Source organism: Lissotriton vulgaris, chromosome 11 (genome assembly GCF_964263255.1).
Source record: "Lissotriton vulgaris chromosome 11, aLisVul1.2, whole genome shotgun sequence".
NCBI classification, from domain to species: Eukaryota; Metazoa; Chordata; class Amphibia; order Caudata; family Salamandridae; genus Lissotriton; species Lissotriton vulgaris.
In genome coordinates, this window is record NC_141699.1 from 546,620,250 (window position 1) to 546,641,077 (window position 20,828).

The following is a 20,828-nucleotide window of genomic DNA, read 5'->3' on the forward strand; positions in this document are numbered from 1 at the left end:
GCCTGATAGGATTAACGGTGTTGTTTACAGCACTGTGACAACGTTTTTATGGCACTCAATACGACTGTTAATAACTGCTGAACATCCAGATAGCTAAAGAGAGGAAAGGCGATCAGGATTCACAAAAAAAAAAAAAAACACAGGTCATAGGCATAAAAGTAGGACTATATTTAGCAGCACCCAGTGACGTAGGACTATTTGACAGCAGCCATAGACAAAGAAGGAGTACAATGACAATCACTTCTACAGACATGGATGACAGATTACAAAAACACATAACATAGATATAAGATACATTGCTTAATTTCAACTGTCTCAAATGGTTGATAAATATTTACTAATCACACTCGTCATGAAATTCCAAGTATGTGTGGTTTTATTGTTAAGTCAATATACATATGTTGCAACATCATGGTTTGCAGTGTTTATTCAGAAAACCCTTTCTCTATGAAGCCTTCACAATCCCATATTTAGCACACGACTGAAATATAAATTTTTGCTGCAACCCAAAAAAATAATTTAAAGTTTCCAAGATGTTACTGAAATGAAGAATAACCTATGTGGTTAAAATCCCTAAGTGAGACCCAATGTAAATGTAACAGGAAATGCCCTTTATGACGTATAAATTCTTGACATTCATAGACCAGTACTTATTCAAGAAATAGATTTGCTACTACACCTGTTTGTTTTGCAGCAATCAATCATGGATGTCACTACAGCTTTCTTCAAAGTTGACCACTGTGATCAACAAGGGTTTCAGATACTCCAGCTCCATGCTGTTCCTCTCATCAGCCCACACACTGTTCATAATGGAAAATATTTTCTCCACCAGAGCAACCGATTCTGGCAGGAACAAAGCAACTGTTTTTAAATATAGTGTGATTTTTGGAAAGGTGTGAAAATTGTTACCCATCGTACCTCTCTCTGCAGTCTTCTTCTGTTCACCCCATTCAGCAGGTCTATCTACCCTGTATTTTCATAGACAGAAGATTTCGTCATAAAAGCTCAATTTCATCCACTGCAAACGAAGAGACATTTCAACATTTTGCCAAACCGGAACAGTGGCAACAACGATTTTGGAAAAAGTGTTCAAGCCTGCGAAATATGCCACACAGCGCCCCGTTAACATTCTAAGTAAACAATGCAGCTGTTGTAGAAACCACAAACAAAGCTATACATGTGTGCTTCTGGTGCTAGAACTTGTTCCTTCAGAGAGTTTAGAAATCTTCTCACTATTAGGCCATTGAAGCAGGCATCTCTCCTTTCCTTTAACTTGTCTATCAGTTGAGTGAGTTTTCGTGCAATATCTATTGCATTTGCATGTTGCTTTTCCGTTTCTTCTATAGCTTCAGGGACAAGAGATAGTTGAATATGCAAGAGGTACAGCCAGATTTCAGACAATTGCTCTTTGGGAATTTGCTTGGGGGAAAAAAACTAAGGGCTCAGAACAGTTGTAGCACCCTATCAACTGCAGTAAGTAGAGAAAGCCAGACAGTATATCTCGAATATAGGAGTCACTGATAATCTACATCAACAAACTCACAACATTTATTTAACTTCTCAGTTCATACTGTATGATGTGAAAATATTTGTACAGTTTTAAAACAAAAGATTCTATATCTATAGCCAGCCCATCAGCAGCATTTTCAACCTCATTGTGGACAATGTGTGCACCACACCCTATTCAAAATATTTTGTTATAAATAAGGAATAGCTTTCTTGAGCTTTTAGAATATATTATTCTTTCCTGCTCAAACTCATCCCCCAAAGTGTTTATTAGTACAATCTGCACAAAATTCAACTACTTGAAGATTACACTTCTCAAGGCCTGGTACAGTTGTTCAAAGAATCCACAGAAGCCCACAACAACTTCAGAGCCGCCTCCAATGCCCACTATCAACTCATCAGAAAAAAGAGGAAAAAAGCGATTGAAGTCAGAATCTCCACTCATGCACACAACAAGAAAGAACTCTTCAACATCATCACGGAGTTCACCCAACCCACCAGCGAGTCCACCGACATCCCTCTGCGACAAACTCAGCACCTTTTTCCACCACAAAATCAAGAGCATCTACAACAACTTTGACGAAGACAACCAACACACTGAACCCTCACCAACCACCCCTGACACCCTGAAGCCAGAGATCGACAACTGGACAGCCCTCACCACCGAAGACACACTTAAGATGATGAAGTCAATCCACTCCGGGAGCCTCACGGACCCCTGCCTTCACCACATTTTCAACAGAGCCGCCGACACCATCGCACCCATACTCTGCCACACCATCAACCGCTCCCTGGCAACCGCCTTGTTCCCTGACTGGAAACACGTGGCGATCAACCCCCTCCTGAAGAAACCCTCGGCGGACCTCCACCGACCTCAAAAACTACAGACCCATCTCCCTGCATCCGTTCCCAGCAAAAGTCATTGAGAAAGCCGTCAACAGCCAACTCGCCACATTCATTGAAGAGCACAAAATCCTCGACTCCTCCCAATGCAGCTTCAGAAAAAAACACAGTACGGAAACCGCCCTACTTGCGGCAACAGACGACATCCGTACCGTACTGGACAAAGGAGAAACAGCAGCCCTCATCCTCCTCGACCTCTCAGCGGCGTTCAACACGGTCTCTCACCGCACCCTAATACGCAGACTCCACGACGCAGGGATCCAAGATAAGGCCCTCGACTGGATCCGCTCCATTCTCTCCGGCAGAACGCAGCAGGTCAGACTCCTCCCTTTCCTCTCAGACCCCACATCTGCGGAGTCCCCCAGGGGTCCTCCCTCAGCCCTAAGCTCTTCAACGTGTACATGGTTCCGCTCGACCCCATCGTCAGAACCTACGGACTCAACACTGTGTCATACGCAGACGACACCCAACTCTTCCTCTCCCTATACAATGAACCCAACACCGCCAGACACAACATTCACTAAGGAATGGAAGCTGTCGCCAAATGGATGAAAAACAGCTGCCTACAAACTAACACAAACAAAATAGAAGTACTCATCATGGGCCCAAACCCAGACGCCTGGAACGACACCTGGTGGCCCCCCGCCCTCGGACGCCCGCCCACCCCCAAGGACCACGCACGCAAACTAGGAACCATCCTGGACTCAGAGCTCAAAATGGACCGCCAGATCAACTCCGTCTCGTCCTTCTGCTTCCACACCCTCCGCCTCTTATGTAAGACCTTCAAATGGACCCCCCTGGAACACAGAAAGACCGTCACTCAAGCCCTGGTCACCAGCAGGCTCGACTACGGCAATGCACTCTATGCCGGAATAAACAAAAACCTCCCGCGCAAGCTACAAAACATCCAAAACGCCGCCGCAAGACTGTTCCTCAACCTGCCAAGCCACTGCCACATCTCCCAGCACCTGCACTCACTCCATCGAAGCTAGAGTCACCTTCAAGAAACTAACCAATGCTCACAAGACCCTCCACGAAACCGGACCAGAATACTTGAACAGCCGACTCAAATTCCACGCACTCCAAAGGACCCTACGATCAACCCAGCTCTCCTACGCCGTGGTCACCCGCACCAGAAAGACCAGATCGGGAGGCCGCTCCTTCTCCTTCCGTGCTGCAAGTTCCTGGAATTACCTTCCTCTCCACCTAAGACAGATAACATCGCTCCCCATCTTCGCAAGAAACCTCAAAACCTGACTCTTCGACAGATCCCTCCTTGATGGACTAAAACCTGCAAAAAAAACCCTCCCCCTCCCCCCCAAAGCCCAGCACCTTGATACCCTTACGGGTGAGTAGTCGTGCTTAACAAACACCTGATTTGATTTGATACAGTACTGCAGATGTTTCAACAGGAACAGAGATAAACTGTGATCGAGGATTCCATCTTTTTACGAGCTCAGCAAAACCTTTCATTGTACAGTTTCTGCAGCAATAGTGGTGTACAGTCTAATGACATAAACTGGTTGTGCTTAGCAAGATGATATGCTAATGTGCCTTTAGCACCAGCCGAACTGAATCCAAAGGCTGCCTTCCCCAACAATACTAATGCTGCTCTTGCTGCTTGAAGAGTCCACACACAACTTGTGTTTTTTTATCTTGCATGCTCTTCCTGGTATGTAATGTAATGTAATGTAACGTCACATTTATATAGCGCTACTACAACTCCATGGAGCATCTTGGTGCTTAGGACCAACCCAGCTGGAATAGGTTGGTGGACTAGAGTCAACTCAGAACACACTACACACTTTACACAGGTGCCCTACAGGCAACGTCAGTGAGGGAGAACACCCATGTCTTCAGGGACTTCCTGAAGTGGCTCTCATTAGACATAAGCCGAAGCTGGGTTGGCAGTTTGTTCCAAGCCCTGGAACCCAGGACAAAAAGAGATTTCCCACCATTAGTGACCAATCTGAATCTGGGGGTTACCAATACATTTTGATTAGCGGACCTCAGGCAACGAGCTGGCTGATAACGTTTGAAGCCATTGGACAAGTACCTGGGTCCTTGTAGCTGAAAGGCTCTGAAGGTGATAACAAGGATCTTAAATAAAATACGCTTGTGTATTGGTAACCAATGGAGAATCTTAAGCGCGGCCGAGGCAGATGACTTTCTAGGCTAGCGAAGTACCAAATGGGCAGTAGCATGCTGGACCAACTGCAGCCTGTGGAGCACGGCTTTATTAGTTCCCGCATACAGGCTGTTGCAGTAGTCCAGTCTCGATGTTATCAGCGCTACTGCCACTGTTTTCCTTGCTGCAAGAGGAAGAAGATCAAAGAACTTCCTAAGCGATCTAATAATATGGAAACACGTGCTAGCCACGCCTACCGCTTGCTGCTTAAATGACAGTTGGTCATCAAACTTGATGCCCAGATTACGAGCAGAAGAGATAGTGTTGGGGGGAGCTTCAGCATCCTCGGGCCACCATTGTTTGGGGGAAAACAAGTTTTGAGGACCGAAGGGCAAGATTTCCGTCTTCCCGGAATTACACTTGAGGTGATTGCTATTCATCCACTCAAATGTGGCCGTAAGACAGTTTTTCAGATTTTCCTCTGCTCCGGGCAGCTCCCTATCCAACACCAGGATAAGCTGCGTGTCATCCGCGTAAAATATGATACTAATCTGATAGGAGGCGATTAGCTCAATCAGGGGTACCATGTAAAGGTTGAAGAGTACAGGGCTCAAACTAGAGCCCTGGGGGACCCCTGAGCTGATGACTTTTACTTCAGATTTAAATTCACCCAATACCGTGACTTGACGTCTTTGGTTGAGGAAATTTCTAAACCATGCCAATGCCACTCCTCCTATGCCTGCGTTAAACAAACGGTCGACCAAAATTGTATGTGAGACCGTATCGAAGGCCGACGATAGATCGAGTAAAATCAAGACGGCCTTCTTCCCTTGATCCATAGCCATTCGCATGGTCTCTGGTGTAAACAAAAGAGCAGATTCAGGAGAGTGTTTAGATCTAAACCCTGATTGATTGGTGTGCAGGATGTTATTCTCCTCAAGAAAATTCGTAAGTTGGTTATTAACGAATTTTTCCGTCAGCTTAAACACCACGGGGAGCAGGGAAATAGAACGCAGGTTAGAAAGAGTGGTTGGGTCAGGTAGAGCCTTTTTCTGAAGGGGCTTGACCGCTGCAAGCTTCCATTCGCAAGGGATTTCTGGCGTAGCTAATGAAGGATTAATAATGCTGTTGATAGTTGGATTTACCTCCTCGACCAACGCCTGTAAAACCAAAGGCGGACAGGGGTCAAAGGGGATCCAGATTTACTTACTAAAATGGCCTGATGTGAATCCTCTAGGGAAATGGGGGCAAATGAATCAAAACAAGTATCAGACTTTCCCCTCTGGCTAATGGAGAACGTAAATGTTCAAGGCTAGCAGAACACATACATTACTGTCATTCTTCCCAACTGGACTCAAAAATGGGAAACTGTTGTATCCTTAGTGGAATGACACCAGGAGCCAGGATGAATATTCAAGACTAGTTTATTCAGTTTTCAGATCAGTTTACATCTTAGATGACTCCAGCCAGCTAACGTGTGGTACCAGCCCCACCAGGAGCAGCCTCCCTAGCTGCTCAGCCCATCTCCAACTGCCACGTTCACCCCACTAATTCACCCAGGCATTCCACGCATCACAGACACACCAACATTCTAATACCAAGACACACTCTGGCTGAGCAGCTAGAGGCATTAGGGCTAGAATACATGTTCTATAAATATGTAGGATATAACATTACCTCTTTTTCTTTAAACAAAAACAAAAAGGAAACTAGACGAATGAGTCCAATACAATTACATTACAAATCTCAAAGATGCAGCAAATGGACAAGGCATCAAAGAAGATGGAATCATAAAAGAGGAGAAAATCAATAACAGCACAAATCACAAATCTTTAGTATGCAGAAATGACAACTAAGCATATAAAAGAGAAAAACATACGGTAAAGGAAGGATCGAAAAGATTAGTACAAATAAATAGCAGAATCCCCCATCCCCCTTAAAAAGAGAAACTTTCATACATATTTCAGTACATAGAACTTAGAAACTCTTACTGAAAGGAGAAGTACTACAGCGCAATGGGTAAAGGAAGAATACCCTGCGACTACAATCCCAAGAGCAAGGGAATCAAGAACAAATGGGTCGTCACCCAAAACACTAACCAAAAAGGTAAGTACTAATGTACTGCGCAACTTACAGGGAATGAACCCACATCCAACCCTGATAGGGGTTAACCTAGGTACAACAGATGGGAACTAACCTATGTCCCAACCCCCTTGTGGAGGTTACATACCCCCATGAAGTAGGAGTAACACACTGTCCCATTAGAATATCCAATGTGGGAACTATCTGATGTACTAAACCCGTAGAAGAGGATATACACTCATATGTAGGAGTAACTGAACCTACGACCATCCCTCATGCAAGGGAACTGTGAAAACCACCCTTTAGAAACTAAACTAAGAAAGTCCATCTAACATTAACCTGTGGCATCACGACAAAACAAAATGCAGTAAAGGAGACAGCACATTGCAAGTAAGCATTGTAATGACACACCGGTGAGCGACCTCTCACCTGAGAAAAGGTACCCTGTAGAAGAGAAAACAAACAGCACAAATCCCACTAAAACATCCAGCAACACACGAGACAAGTGTAAACAATGACTCACATCAGTTTGCCCACTACATAATGTTTGCACAGGAACAACACCAAAATTACCTTCAACTTGCTAAAAACGAAGGATAACAGAACCCAATCCTGTGCACGAAAATTACATTACACATGTACTATACATCACACCATATCGGTGAAAGAAAATGCAGTAATAAAATGGTGTAATAACAGACATAAAATGGCCAAACTTGAAACGGAAGAGCTCAACAAAGATTTCCATGTCCACCCGCATATTTCTTCATGACCAGTTGAGAGCAGCACTGCCATGACCACGAACGAAATCACTCAACTATACTGAAGGAGCGAAGCTGACACGAAGAAAATCAAACCCCAAAATGGCGGGATGTTTTTCCACGTAATGCCGGGAGGCTCACAGCACGCTCCTGCATGCAAGCGTGACCGGGCAACAGAAAGCAACGAAAGGAGGAGGACGTCATCACAAAGGCTTCCACACTCGTTCCGATGAACAGATCTCAGGTAATAGTGCATGCGACGTCTGTCACTCACGTGATTGTTTCAAACGAAGTATTCAAAATGTTGGTCAACGGCTCAAAAGTCAACTGTTGCTGAGAAGAGCAACAAAATTTAATTTAATTGAAATAAAACAGCACAGTCGCAAGATGAGCGAAAAAAATATAAATGAACGCAGTGCAGAAATTGCTGCCAGAATTCCCACAAGACTTCGTTATAAGTGGTTAGTCAGAGTTCTTCCCAATCGCACCACCAGCACAACAAAACATGGCAATGCAGAGCTCTTTCACATTGTGACTGAAGCAAGGAAGTGAGCACCACAGGCACAAACACAGTCCAACTCCCCTATTAGAGCACTATACTGAAAACTGGCGAAGCTCCATAGAATCTGATCCAGGGCAAACACAGTACAAGTAGAAATCCTCACCATACACAAAGTAGCAGGAAAACGGCTAAGCGATAACTGAATGTTGGACACGCCTGAGGCCTGATAGAAACTGAGAAGACTGCATATTTAAAGTCAGTACGTTTAAAAGCAGTATCAAAAATTGTGGCTTGTCTTACTGTAACTCCATCAGTGTTTCCACAATACACAGAAGGTTTTTACATCCATTAGGTACTAATTCCAAAAGTGTAGTCACTGTACGCTTGATGGCTGCACATCTCAAATAGTGCCAAAGATTTAAAGACACTGAAGGCTCTGTAGAGCGCTGTAACTGGAACACAAACAATCAGGGTGCTTAAGGAATACACATCTCAAAATTGTGCCTTGACCTTTATTCTGTCACTTAACAGAAAGGCACTCTTCACACATTAGTGTGATGTGGCTGGTACACCAACACCTGGTTGTAGAGACGCTACCCATCCAACTCACAGTCAATATAGTACATTACCAAGTGGCTGGAACTCCAGATGAGGCTGTAGTTGAACTGCACAACCAACTCACTGTTCACCGCTGTGGCTGGACCACCCAAAATCGGTTGTAGTTGCACTACTCCACCAGCTCACAGTTGCAGATGTATTCCCAGGCTGAAGTGTCAGTTGGGGTTCAAGACTGTCCTTGTCGCCAAAATAATGTTGTATCCTTAGTGGAATTACACCAGGAGCCAGGATGAATATTCAAGACTAGTTTATTCAGTCTTTAGATCAGGTTATATCTTAGATGACTCCAGCCAGCCTAGTGTGGTACCAGCCCCACCAGGAGCAGCCTCCCAAGCTGCTCAGCCCATCTCCAACTGCCACATTCACCCCACTCAGTCAGCCAGGCATTCCACGCATCACAGACACACCAACATTCTAATACCAAGACACACTCTGGCTGAGCAGCTAGAGGCAGCAGGGCTAGAATACATGTTATATAAATATGTAGGATATAACAGAAACCCTCAGCAACTCTTCGCCAACTAAACACTTTCGCTTAGGCATCTCTCGCTCTATCTTTCTCTGGATACTCCCAAGTCACTCTTTCTGTTATTGAAGTTAAAGAAAAAAAGTCCCCAAGAACAAACTTAGGAACAGTAGCAGCATAAACATGCATTACTTCACATTTGTCTTTTCAAAATATCCATTAATGAAACTCCAAGGACCAAATGGAGCGTACAGGTAGAAGCATTCCAAGAAGTGACCACTATTAAGCATTGTGGAGAAATAAATGTAGCAGTTGCTTCTAATTTTGGGGCAGGGGATATTAGAAGGAAAAGCATCTCAGCACTTTTTTCTCCAGTCCACCAATTCTGTAATCATTCGTGTCAAATGGGGTTGTGGTGTTAAATAGTACAGTGCAGTAAAGAGTTGCCACCTTAGGAAATCAGTTAGTGATCCTGCAAATCACTCCTGCAGTGTTTCTTCTCTTTGCTTCTTTAAACTCTGTAGACAATACACTTTTTTGTCTTAATTGTTCAGATACAAGCAAGAAATCTAGTGGCTTATGGAGAAACATGCTAATCAGACATTGATTTTCACTTTAAGTACCATATTGCAAGACAAAATTGTAGAGATCCATGCATAAAAATAAAGGGCTTTATCAATATATGTTCACGCTTTCTTCTTAGTTTTTGGCAGGCGAACGTCAGGCATCCTGAGATTTTTGCTGTTTTTGAGCTACCTCATATCCAAAAGTTTAAAGTACAATGTAATACTGTATGGTATTATGAGGGCTTTAATTAGATAAAAAGTGTTTACAAGATTGTCCTAATGAAGAGGACCCTAATGTCTTGCCTGAAGTCCCATGGGTCCTTAAAGATGGCACTGGGATATGTAACACAATAGCACTGAAACCAGATATGACACAAGGGCACTCATAACACATGGACATGTATTTCTTTGGTAATTACATTTGGATAGCCGTTCATGCTCAATATATGAAGTTGAACCCACTGCATAAATGGTACGGCGCAAGCAATGGAACGGCACACATGGCTTTCTCGAAACATCGCACAGCCTATATCAGGGTAAAGATGTTCTAAAAACATGGCTCTGTCATGTATGGATATTCAAGCCCAGGGGAGCAGTCTCAGCCTTTTATCCTGGATATTTCTGTGTTGGTCGCCTCAGGCTTGGGTATGCCCCATAAGGAATTGGAACTAACTGCAAGTTTTTTGGCAAAGCAAGGAGACCTCACGGAGCCCAATGCTAGAGATGCACCAAATAAGTGCACTCCACTGCAAGTGCATAAAGTGCAAACGCTGAGGGACGCTATATAGGCAATGTTGGGGACAGTTTAGAGGGGTGGAGGGAATGCCCTAGAGGGCAAACTGATTGACCTCACTGGTACAATGGATGAACTGGTCAGCATGGCAAATTTGAGACTTTCCAGGAATTCTGAGGACACTGTAGGTAATGTGCTTAGAAGGCCCACCTCCTAATCTCGCTGCTACATCCCCTTCCTTGCAATGATTTAATCTTCACAGTATCTGTAATTGAAAGGGGCAAGGGCAGCTCACAGACGGACGTTGTCTCCCATGAACATGGCAAGAAATCTTATTCTCTTACAGATGATTCCGATCTTTCAGCTGCAAGCGATAATGTGACAGACGAGGAGTTGGCCTTATGGTCTTCTGGGGCTAGCCTCAGTAGTAGTATAGATGAACCAGGTGCAACGGGTAAACATCAGCAGTCACATAAAATGTAAAGACGAGAGCAGATCTGGGGGGAAAGGGCAAGAATCTGATAATAGTTTTGCTCGCAAATTGAAGTGGGACTATTCAGTCATCCAACAAGCCTATGAGGAGGTAAATGCTAGTCCCGGGACCACGTTGCAAGCAGTGCCAGTGGACAGCATTGGAAACTCAGGTAAACCTTCTCAGTCTCTCATCTATAGTGCTAGAAAACAGAAGCAGGGGGAAGTCTGTAACAAGAATTAGCGGGCCCATCTCGCCACCAAAAAAGTACAAGGGGTCATTTGCAAGGTTAATAAAATGTGATCTGAAATAGCAGGCAGGTTTGCTTCAGCTGAAGAATCTACTACCACTTTGGAGTTGGACGTTGGTATGCTTAAGGACCATAAAGTTACACACTAGTCCCAACTGGTTGATGTAATGTGGAAGCTGGAGGATTTTGAAAACCGGCAGTGTAGAAGTAACTCACGGTTTCTCGGCCTAGCTGAAAACGTCAAAGGGTGTGACATTAGATCCTTTATGCTTGGTTTGCTCAAAGGGGCATTTCCTGATCACTCCCAGTGGGACTAGGATTCTCAAGTGCAACAAGCCCACCGATTTCCATTTATGCTCAAAAAAATGGTCAGGCTGATCAAGTCGGGAAACCTGGAGTTGTCACAGTGTATTTTGGTGACTTTCTTCTTCGGCAAGTGATATTGGACAGAGGCCAAGCGGGCATACCTTTTTTGCTCGGCCTGATATTTGCCACGCTACTGTGGAAAGGAGGATGCGCTTAAGCCTTTTTTAGAGACTCAGATGTGAAGTGTTTCTGATGAACACAGGTCACCATGAGATTATTTATAAAGGAAGAGTTTGGACATTCACTCCTGAAATAAAGGCCCAATAATATCTACAGGAGCTTTCTGGTGGGGCAGTGCCAGGGCCCTCAACTGGAAGTGACTGGCTTGTAATTTATTTTAATACATTATTTAAATATTACTAGATTTTTCCCCCTGAATGTATAACTATGCAAAGAGGGTTACAGGATTCTGTTAGGGGATTTGGAGGTTTCTATCTGTCGCTAGTGGATATCCAAGATCTATCTTTCTGTGGGTTCTCTCTTTTTTTTGTAGGGCTCTGCAGTGTCTTTGACTGAATCTCCTGTGTGCCATCTCTGCTCTTAGCTTTATGGCCTCTTTTTTCTTTTCGGTTCTGGTGGCTTTGAAAGGGGTGGGAAGGGAGAGTGCTAGCGGGTAGCATCACTCGGGCCATAGATGACCGGATTGCTCAATGGTGGGGTTGGTGGAGGGAGGTGAGGTCTTGGGGATGGTAGGGCAGGAGCTGGGGTGGGATTCAGGGAGGGAGGTGTGGGTCAACTCAAGCGGATCGTTGGATTTCATTGCAGCACTTTGGTAGGATCGTTAAATAACTGTATAGTTAATATGTTGTGGCATGCTTCTTTGCCAAGTATACATTATGAGTAGTCTACGAACTGAAACACTAAACATATGTGGTTTAAATTGTCGATTAAAAAGGCAGAATGTTGCCCCAGATATTAACGGAATATATAACAAAATGAAAGAAACACATATTGAGGTGGCAAGGCAGAATGTATTACATTTTATGGATTATCATGTAGTCTGCTGTATATCACAAGGAACGCCAACATATGGGTCATAATTTTAGCTTGGAGGGCTGCCTGTAGTTTACGTGTTCCAGCGTGGATAAGTATGGTAGATGTGCAATTACCAAGTGCTGTCATCCTAAGGGAACTTTTACTCTTTATTCCATATATGGGCGAGTAGCTGAATATTCTTCAGTATTTGACTAGCTAAATAACAAGCTTGCACTGTGGCCACTCCCAGTTATTATATGCGGAGATTTTAATATAAATTTAACAAGGGGATTCTTGTAGACTGACATTAAATATTATCAAGGACGAAAGGCCAACATTTTTAGAAATATGTTAAATCTGGGACTGGCGCATGGGTTAGCAGATGTTTGGGGTGAGCAATTTGCTCCTGACCCAGGGTTTGGTGTTTTTCTGCACCACATCAGGTACATGTATGGTTAGATTGTATTTCCTTACATTGCATAGTCTGGTTCAGGACTGTAAAAATCAAGAAATATCCAAGGGTAATGTCTCCCCATAATCCGCTAGTATTGGAACAGGTAGCAAGGGGTCCAGCCCACCCAAGCCAGAATCTGACTTTTGAATGGACCCTCCTGCTGGATGCAGATTATGTCAAGCACATAAATGATTGGATTCCAGTCTTTATGTGCGATAATGTCGGGAGTGCCCCTGTTGGGGTTGGTTATTTGAGACGCTTTTAAAGCGGGTATTCGTAGGAAGACAATCCGGTTAGTTGGTCAAAGCAAAAAAAAAAGAAAAACAACTGCCAGACTTAGACAGTGCACTGTCATTAGCTGAGACCAATTTAATTTAGGAAGTACTGAAGGGAGAGGACCAAGAATGTGTAACAAAAGGTAGCTGTTGCTGAAGCAGCAGTTGCGGATATCTTCGCAAAAAAAACAGGCACAGACAAATATACAGCCTAGAAGCAGAATTTTTATGAGTATAGTAAAAGGGTGGGACATTTATTAGCAATTCCATCCAGACAAAAGGGGGTGCAGGGCCTGATAAGGGAGATTAAGAACCCTTCGCTGGGCATGGTATTCGGTATATGAGCAGCCTTTCAAGGATTCTACCAGCTGTTGTACACAGAAGATTTGGGATCAGTAGGGGGGGGGGGATATGTTGCAGTATCTAGATTCAGCTTTCTGCAAGAAACTGAATAATCTGGATCATGGTTATTTAGATAAACCCTTTTCGTGGGCATAAATTCTAATGGCCATTACAAACCTACCCTCAGGGAAAGCTGTAGGAACTGACATGATCCCTAAAGAATTTTTTAGGGTGTTATCCAGCAACTGACAAGCACATTCACTAGATTTAGTTTCTCAGATTCAGAACGGGTTGGACTCGCCTGAGTCTTGGGCTTATGCAAACATCGTTGTTTTCCTAAGAAAAATAAACTGCTACAGGAATTAGGGTCATACATTGATGAACGGCGACCCTAAAATGTATTCTAAAGTACTGGCTACGTGACTGTCCGGGGTAATTAGTAAGTTAGTGTCCACAAAGCAACATGGGTTCATACCAGGAAGGGAGACGACACATCATAATCAGCAGGTTATTTCTCTCTTTGATGCTGCTACAATTGCTGGAGACCCTATGGCTTAAATTCTTATTGAACCAAAAAAAAAGCGTTCAATAGGGTGTTCTGCCAATATCTCTGGGCCGTAATGGGACAGGTTGGTATAAGGGACAGGATTAATTCAGTAAAAGCATTATATCAAAACACAAGGGCAAGGATTTCGCTGACGGGTGGGCAATCCGGGCCATTCAGGATTGTGAGAAGTTGGACTGATATATGATGTTTCCAATTCTGGAACCACCTTGTATCAGTCCAAACAATCCCTTATGGTGTCTGGTTGTAAGTCAACCTTATAGACAAGCTATCTTAATGGTAGCATAGACTAAGCAGCCTTAAAGGCTAAACTCAAGATGTCGTGTTAAGCTAGCTGTTTTACCACATACAATCCTGTAATATCAAATGAAAGGACACCACACAAGTATATATTATAAAAATATATGTGTTTATTTCAAAAATAATCCCCGGTACTCTTTATGAGCAAAGGGGCACAAGTGTTAAATCAAAAGCATAGTATAACATACAAAGTTGCACAATTATGGATGAGGGCGGGTGGCCACTCAAACCATATATTAAAAAAGTGGTATAAGAGATACCAATCGAACAGTGGTTAGGCCTAGGGCCTAGGGAATCGCTGGGAGCAGTCGGGACAAGCAATGCTGAAGTCGGGAAAAGCCCGCGAGATTCGGGTGCAGCGCTGAAAGCGCGGCTTGCACCAATGCAATGTCAATGGTGCGTAAAAGTTACACAAATAGAGTTTAAGGATACTTCCGCTGAACCTAGAAGGACAAAACTTTAGACACAGACCCTAGATGTGTGTACCAGTGTGGGAACACCGGCGTTGCAATGTTACCTCACCACAGGAAGCGGGTGCATAGGGTCGAAGTGGCGTCGGGTTTCGTCACGCAGGTTGTTGGTGCTTGAAGCTGAAGTTGCTGCAGGCGATGTGAAGAAGAAGTGTCCGGTGTGAGCCAAGGGTGGATCAGAGTCGTAAAGTACCTGAAAGCAGAGGGGACAGAGTCTGGGTCACTCAGCAGTGACCAGGGTGGAACCAGGCAATGTCCGGCGCAATCAGGTGGTTGTCGAGGAGCTTCTCTCCGCTGCCACGTGGGCTCTGGGGCATCTGCGACGTCCAGGAGCGGGTTACGAGCTGTCCCACGCAGGCTCTCACCGCCGGCGCGGTCTGCTTCAAGATCGGAGCAAACAACACTTGGCAAGAGCAATCCACGCAGGACTGGAAGATTGCTTCTCACTCGGACCAGGGGGGTCAGAGCGGGTGCTCCTTTTCAGAGGAGCTGGTGCAAGTCCTGAGCAACCAGAATCTCAAGTCGGTTTTAGGTTTTCGCCGGCACAGGGGCCACAAGCCAGCTGGCAAGTGACCGGGCTAACGCGTCAAGCCAAAGAAAGCAGAAGGGCCCACGCAACACTCGTCGAGTGTAGAGGGGTGAGCTTCGGTGCAAGAGTGGCTCAGGGTTGGGGCTTCTCAGACCCCGGTGTACAGCTTCGAGGGTCACTCGTGGGCTGCACGGTCAGCGTCTCGTGGCCTTTTCAAGATGGCGTGCCCCACGCTTCCGGTCGCCTCCACGGGTCTCAGCTCTGCAGGGACTGTGGATCGGGCTGTAAGAAGGCAGGCAAGCTTGAGCTTGTCGATCTCCGTCACTCGAGTTCCGGCGGGAACTGCAACAAAGCAAGGGTTGAGGTGCTGGATGGTGCCTGTTTGCACAGGGTGGTCACTCCTTGACCACAAGGGAGATTCTTCAGTCTTCTACGTTGAGTAGGATGTCGAAGGGTCCAGAGTTTCATTTCTTATGTTTCGTCAGGATAATCTGAGTGCTTTGGCACTGCTCCCATTCTTATACCAATCTAGGGGGCTGGATTACCTGCTAGGTCCCCCTCCTATGGGTGGGACCCAGAAGGGGGTGGATACACCCCTTTCCTTTGAGGCCGCGCTGGGACAGGGGCTGGTGTGCCCCAGAACCGGTTTGGCCGGATTATGCAAGGGGAAGCCTTGTGCTCCCCAGGCAGTGTCTGGTTTCTTTCAAACCTCCCTGCTACAATCCACTATCTCCTGTCTGGGGTCGTGTAACACCGCCCTGCGACAGGAAACCCTTTGTCCAGGCCTCCTCTGCTGAGTTTCGGTCAGCAGCAGGAGGTCAGACCCGTGTCTGTGGCAGAGGCATCCATTTTGTGGATCTGAGGCTCTTTTAAAAATCAACCGCGTTTCAGTAAAGTAACAGGTCTTCTCCCTCTAAGGGGTGGAATGCTATCCCCGTCGACAGGACTGTAGAGGTGATAGTATTCCAAATCGTAGGACACCTTACACGACATGTTTTGATAAAGCCAAAACAAAGTTACAATATAACCGCGAGGATTATAATGCACTTAATAGTATATGGTATGACATTATCGCGGAACAGCTTAGGGAGTTGTTCCCGACAGCTGTAGACAGGCTCAGCTCATGCTAGAGCTCCATCTCACATTAACCCACGCACTCTGCCTTCAGGATTGATAAGGCCTCCCATAGGAGTGGCTCACAGGTTTATATGTGTCCAGATATAGGTTTAGATATTGGTATACTATATCTAAGCAAGGGGTGATTACACCAACTTGCCCCAGCTGAGTGATCAGCCAGTTGTGTCAATTTAATAACCAGCCAGGGGTGGCAAAAGCTATGCTTCAGCCCCTGGTAGGCCTTGGTGGCACCTATGCCCTGAGCACCTATGGTGCATGGTACAGGGGCTGACAAGGAGTCCATTTCCAATTGGGTTATGTACCTATAGTACATGTGTATGAATTTAGAGAGAGAACAGCAGGCTGGGGGGTCTGATTAGCAGGCCCACAGCCTCATTAAGTCGAAAACCAGTGAAGCAAAAAGCAAAAGTTGGGGTGACCATAGGTTAGCAGACCCTACTCTCCTACACAACCCCACCCCCAAACGCAGGGGCATTAAACTTAACCTTGACCAGATAAGTCTTCATGTTCTAAGTGGAAGTACCTGGAGAGACCATCTGCATTACCATGGTCAGTCCCTGGGCGGTGCTCCACTGTAAAGTCCATCCCTTGTAGGGAAATGGACCACCTGAGCAGTTTGGGATTTTCACCATTCATCTGATTTAGCCACAAGAGGGGCTTATTTAGGAATTAGGAAGTGAGTTCCAAACAAGTATGGCTTCACCTTCTTCAGGGCCCAAACCACAGCAAAGGCCTCCCTCTCAATAGCTGACCAACGTTTCTCCCTGGGGGTCAGCCTTCTGCTAATAAAAGCAATGGGCTGGTCTTGACCATCTTGATTAAGTTGTGAAAGCACAGCTCCCACCCCCAACTCAGAAGCATCTGTCTGTACAATGAACTGTTTGGAGTAGTCAGGACTCTTCAGGATAGGTGCAGAGCACATGGCCTTCTTCAGGTCATCAAATGCCTTTTGACAGCTAACTGTCCACTGAACCTTTTTGGGCATCTTCTTGGATGTCAAGTCATTCAATGATGTCACAATGGACCCATAGTTCTTTACAAATTTTCTGTAATACCCAGTCAGGCCCAAGAAGGCGCTGTCTTGTGTCTGGGTAGTTGGAGGAGCCCAGTCCTGTATGGTCTGGATCTTGCTCTCCAATGGTTGAACCTGACCCCCACCTACTAGGTGGCCCAGGTACACAACCTTGCTCTGCCCTATTTGGCACTTGGTAGCCTTGATAGTCAGGCCTGCCTTTTGCAGGGCCCCCAGAACCTTCTTCAGGTGGATCAGGTGATCCTCCCAGGTGGAGCTAAAGACAGCAATATCATCTAGATATGCTGCACAAAAGTCATCCAACCCAGCAAGAACTTGATTCACAAACCTTTGGAAGGTGGCAGGTGCATTCTTCAAACCAAAGGGCATTACCACAAACTGATAATGTCCACTAGGGGTAGAGAATGCCGTTTTGGCTTTTGACTCTTCAGCTAGTCTGATCTGCCAGTAGCCAGCTGTCAAATCAAATGTGCTCAGAAACTTGGCAGAAGCCAATTTATCAATGAGCTCATCTGCTCTTGGAATGGGATGTGCATCTGTCCTAGTGACAGCATTAATACCTCTGTAATCCACACAAAACCTCATTTCTCTCTTTCCATCTTTGGTATGAGGTTTTGGCACAAGGATTGTACTAACAATTGAAGATTTTTAACTGTGCAGTGCTAATTTTAGCCAAGACTTTAGATGGGTGCCGTGCTTCCTGGGATTGCTCCCTGCTCGGGAGTAAATGTACAACTTTATGGATAGCACTGGCGCAAACTATGCGAGAGTGACTCCCAGGGCACTGGTCTGTAACTGCTGAAATCTTCAGCTCAATTTCTCAATAAAGTTTGTCAATAAAGTTTTCTTTAACAACAGTTTCAATTATAGACAAAACATTTTTCCTTTGGTTTTTCCTTCAAGGTATTTTATTCATACTTTGAAATTTCATCACTGTTTTTGTGAATTACTGTAGAAGTAATCTTTCAATATCATATGTTCTCTTCATTTTTCAATCATGAAATAACTTTAACATTCCGTGAGTATTCCAATGCATTTCGCCCATCGGGCTTCATCAGGGAAATCTACAACATGAAAATATATCTATCACCAATCAGTAATCAATAGCATATTCAGTAACATAACTCAAGGGTATTTAAAATATAATACAATGAATTCTGTTAAATAGTAAGTGCATTGTGATATTTTATACTATGATTCAAACTAAGTATCAACCCTTTGTATCTGAAGGTTAAATATCAAACCGTTCTTATATCTGACAATTATTCTTAATGAAAAACACTTACAAGCAATTTTAGTGCTAACGGTTATCTAACTACACGTGGCGTGCTTTCATGTATGTCGTAATCATACTTCAGATAAATGTATACCGCGTCAAGGATGCCATCTCGATTAGCGGTATAGCCCAATGGTCATGCACATCTTGTGTTAAACTTTTGTGCACTAGGTAATACCATTAGATAATCCCATTTTCCTATGTAAATCGTTATGGGCTCCAATAAGGCTGCCAAGTAACTGGTCTATGCTCTAATTTAGTATAACGAGGCAAGCCGCTTACGCGCATATTATCGACAAAGAATATTACAAACGACTGAAATACGGGGGTCGCAGTGCTTACCCGGAGTATTCATAAATTCGCGCGTATTCTCCCTTGTGTCTCTATGGCGTGCTCTGTGTTTTTTCAAAGCTGGCGGCGTGTGACGCACTAACCGGAAGTATGTGTATTAGCGAACTCTCAAATATTTAAAGGGACCTGTACGTTGTTCTATAGTCTGAAACATAGTAGCACTTGGTAGAATTACATCGGGTTCTGATGTGAATTATGTGAATACATAAACACATCTACATCTAATGTCTGTATCAATAATGAAACATAAAACATTTCAAAAGTTACATTACAAACATAGAGAATGTTAATAATGGTGGCATGACTCAGCACAAGTCCTTCAATTACAAATAGCAGCTGTATTCAACCCTTTCATTGATTCCATGTGAGGTTAAACTCTGTAGGTAAAAAATCCAGTGGTTTTCACGCATAAGTAAAGTTTTTTTATTGTCTTTGTCCTCTTTTTTATCGACAATTTCAAGAATGCAAGCTTTTATTTTATGTCTTTGTTCCAGAAAATGAGTGGCCACAGCCAATTTCATTACCTTCGTTCTGATGTTACTTTTATGTTCTGTGAGTCTTGTTTTAAATTTACGTTCTGTTTGACCAACGTACACTTTACCGCGAGGACATTTGATTAGGTAAATAATGTTTTTAGTGTCGCAGGTCCCAGAAACTTTTAGTTTGATTTTATTGCCTTTCATTGGATGCGTGATGGTGTTGCCTTCCATAATGTTGTGGCAGTTGCTACAGTTTCTGCATGGAATTGTTCCCTTGTAGGTTTTTTTGTCTTCTGTAGTAGTGGGATGTTTAATAATTTCTCCCAAGTTCTTTGCACAGGTGTATGCAAATACAGGTTCCTCCATGAAGATATTTTGAAAATCTGGTTCGGTTTGCAGCATTGGCCAATGTTTTTTGATTGCTTTCTTGACTAGATGACTTACTGTAGAAAATTTACTTACACAGGTTATTTTCACCTCTTTTTTGTCTGGATTTGAGTGTAACAACGTATCTCTTGACTTGATTTGAGCCCTTTCCAAGGCCGATTTCAATGTGCTCTCCGGGTATCCTCGCTGTTTGAAACTTTGTAACATTTTTTGAGTTTGCGTCATTGATTCCTGGGGGTTTGAGACAATTCTTTTAACTCATAGTAACTGAGAGTAAGGTAAATGTTGTTTAAGAGGGCTCGGGTGGAAGCTCTGGTATATCAGTAAGTTATTGCGATCTGTTTTTTTGGTGTATAGTGTGGTTTCCAAACGATTGTTGTTTTTGATGATAGTTACATCCAAGTAATTGATCTGATCATGGTAAATCTCAAATGTGAATTGGATGCGAGGGTCTATAGTGTTTAGTTGACTGATATTTTTGATTAGACTTTCTTTTTCACCTTTCCATAGTATGAATATATCATCCATATATCTTAGATACATTCGTAGTCCTTGTTTCAACTGGTCATTTTGCAGTATGTGTCTCTGTTCATATTGATGCATGAAGATATTCGCATATGCTGGAGCGGCCGGATTTCCCATGGACGTTCCCGACTTTTGTAGATACCAGTGTTTATCGCATTCAAAGTAACTGTGCATCAAAGTAAAATTCAACAACTCCATTAAGAAGATTTTCATTGATTCCTCATATTCCATATGGAGCAACGCTTCCTCTACGGCTTCTATTCCCATCAAATGTGGTATGGAAGTGTACAAAGCTTGTACATCGATGGTACATAAGATAATCTCTTCTTCTGGTGTTAAGTTAATTGCCTCTAGTTTTAAGAGCAAGTCAGTGGTAT